We start from the raw sequence: 3178 nt of genomic DNA, 5'->3' as shown, positions 1-3178 counted from the left end.
CCATGCGGAGGTTTGCTTAGGTGCTCCAAAAATAGGCTTTTTTTTATTTTTAAATTGACAAAAATAACAAATGAGCTAAAATAAGAAAGGGTATTTTAGTCTTTCAAAATTCTCTTGACAAAAATAACAAATGAGCTAAAATAAGAAAGGGTATTTTAGTCTTTCAAAATTCTCTTCTAATTGCTTTCTATCCTAAACGCAACCAAAAATAAGAAAGGGTATTTTAGTCTTTCAAAATTCTCTTCTAATTGCTTTCTATCCTAAACGCAACCACTCTGTTGCTTTTTTCCTTTCTCATCACATGACATAATTACTTTAGAGTTTTTTAATCATCATCCAATGCCTTTATAGAGACGAAGAACAATGAGCATAGCATAGTGTTCTATATAATTAAAAAAATTAAAAGGAAAGAGATGGGGATACCTTTCATAGCGTCCCTTCACGAGAAATTTTGGAGAATAGGATGCGTCGTTGCCTTTTATAAAAAATATATAAAAGATAATTAATCAAGAGGACAAATAAGACTAGCAAAAATTAGCTTATAAAGTAGGGAAATAGGATGAGTCGTTGCCTTTATCTTTCTTTGAACTATGGAAAGTGCAATTGATTCCTCCCATGGACAAACACAACAAAGCTACCTACCACCGAGTAAATGACCAAGACATCAGAATGAATCTGTGGATACTAGTGAATGTAAGCAATTAACTAATTTCCTTCAGCAATCAAAATTAAAAGTTCTAGTTGAAAGCACAAGAGCAAAACAACGATAGAGGATTATGCTAAATTGAAATTAGTTAGTTGAAGAATTGTAACTAATCAACAATTCGGTTTCTCTCCTAAATTGTATTTCCTAAAGTAACCTTTTAACCTATAGTTAATTACAATTTTGGGTGTGGAACACCTTCTAACTACCAAATCTATCTATCTAGAAATGTGAGAGCTATTTTTAAGGAATATATTTACAGATATGCCACTGATGCTCCAACAATTTTTCATGGAGCACCGAAGCTGTAGGCTTATTCTTATCCTTTTCTTCGTTATCTCCAAAGTATCAAGGTTGTTATGACTAGAGTTGTTTTGCTGTTGCAATCAATGTAACTCATACACCTGTATAAATTGAGTTTAATACTATAAGTAAAGATAAGCTTGATTCCTCAAAATCTTTATTCAGTTTTATGGTATTAGAGCTGTGAGGCTAACGTCTACCTGGGAAAATCCTTTACCAAAACTAATTATGTCTACTTCATCTTCATCCTTCTCTAGCTCCTCAAGCTCCTCTACCTCAATCAACTCCACTTCAATTTGTTCAATACCCACTCGTCCATTGTCTAGCTTTCCTTAATTATCATATCCAAATTCAACTCGCTCTTTCTTTCTTCCTCCTTTGTGAATAAATTTGGACTAGGAAAATTACTCAACTTGGGCTGTCTTGGCTCTTTAGGCTCTTGATGCTCTTGAGCTTAAAGAATTGGTCCTTAAAAATCCTCCACCACAATTTGTTTTTCCCACCATACAAGCATTAGGTGGTGCTGTTTCTCCTACACTCAAGCCCGATTATACCTCCTAGCAAAAGAAGGATAACATAGTCATTGTTTGGTTGAAATCTAACATGACTGCTCTAATGCTACCGTGTATTGCCAAGGCATCAACCACTTGTCAAAAATGGATTGATCTCGAGGCCATCTTTCAATCCCAAACTCAAACAATGGTGATGTTCTCTTTGCAAACATTTGTAGGATATTTGACAAGGCTCCACGTCGATCATGGATTATGTGGGCCAAAATCAACAACTTGCAAATCAATTGGCCAACTGATGTGAAACAATGTGTATGCAGCGACAGCAATGCTTCACCAAATCAGCGACCGATCTAGGCAGGAAGCTCGAGAATAAAGTGAAGCTCAAGATGGTTTTTAAACAAAAGTTGTAAATGTACTAAGTTTAGACCTTTGTAAATTTTTCAGATAATAAATGTAATGATTTGTTCTCTTAATAAAGTTCGAATCGTAATATATAGATTTGCAGATATACTTGGCAACGGAATCACTCGCTCACTAAATCAAATAGAATACAGTACAATCACAATTGATATTAATATTGATAGTAACATACACACAATAGCGGTACCGAAAATACTGGGTCGAAAGAAAACTAAAACTTCGCCGGGCTGAACTGGTTCGACGTGAGGGACCTCTAGAGGCGGTGTAACAACACCAAATCTAAGTGGCGGGAGTTCTCTTCCAAGAGCTACGTAACTGGGATGAAGCGATGTGTCTGAATAGAAGCGTCAGTGCCACGAGCTAATCCTTAAATGACTCTCCACCCTCTCGACAATCTGAGGAGTCACGCGCTCAACGTATCCGGTTACGGCCTTGACGGCTGATAATTGAACCACTGAGAGAGCTATAAATCAACCACGTCGGTCTCTGGATCGTACACAAACTAGGCATCTTCGACTTCAGGATCGGTCATGCACCAAAGGGCCGCGGAATCAAGACTCGAATGAGCAACGATGCGGGCAGCGGTGTCGAACTAGATGACGGCAAACTAATCGATGACGATGGAGGACCGAGCGACGACGAGGGGACGACGATGTAGCAACTGAATGCGTGGATAACAAGAGGATACGGGCGATGTCGGAACTGCTTAGAAGGGAGGAGAGCAGGATTGACTTGGTGGAACTGTGGAGGGGGAGAAGAAGCAGGGAGTGACGGCTTTTTTGAGGGTGCAGGAGAGGGTTTGGGGGCTGTTTGGTGGTGGAGGTTAGCAGGGAGAGGGGGCGTGGCTGTTGATGGCTGCTCGCCCCCCGGTCGGGAGAGCAGAGGGTGGCGGCGATACTGAGGTGTTGATGCTAGGGATAGGAGGCGACAAAGGAGGGGTGAGCCGGTGATGAGGTGAAGCTACGTCGGGAGACGAGTTGGAGGAGGGGTGACTAGGATTCAGCGGGTTGTGGGGTGGTGGTCGGAGTGCCTGAGGGTGGCGTTTGTGGTCATAAAAGAGAACAGGGGAGGGGGTTAGGGATCCTGCGGTTAATAAATAGGAGGAGAGAACAGGGGTGGCGGCTGGGTATGAGGAGGAGGAGAGATGGGGTTTGGCGGCTAGGGCTTCACAAATGAAGGAAAAAGAAGACAGGGGGGCTAGGCTACTCGAAGATGGGAAGGAGATGGCGACTGTCGTCGG

Source organism: Asparagus officinalis, chromosome 4 (assembly GCF_001876935.1).
Source record: "Asparagus officinalis chromosome 4, Aspof.V1, whole genome shotgun sequence".
NCBI classification, from domain to species: domain Eukaryota; kingdom Viridiplantae; phylum Streptophyta; class Magnoliopsida; order Asparagales; family Asparagaceae; genus Asparagus; species Asparagus officinalis.
The sequence above is the reverse complement of the archived record's forward strand: the minus strand, read 5'-3'. Positions refer to the sequence as shown.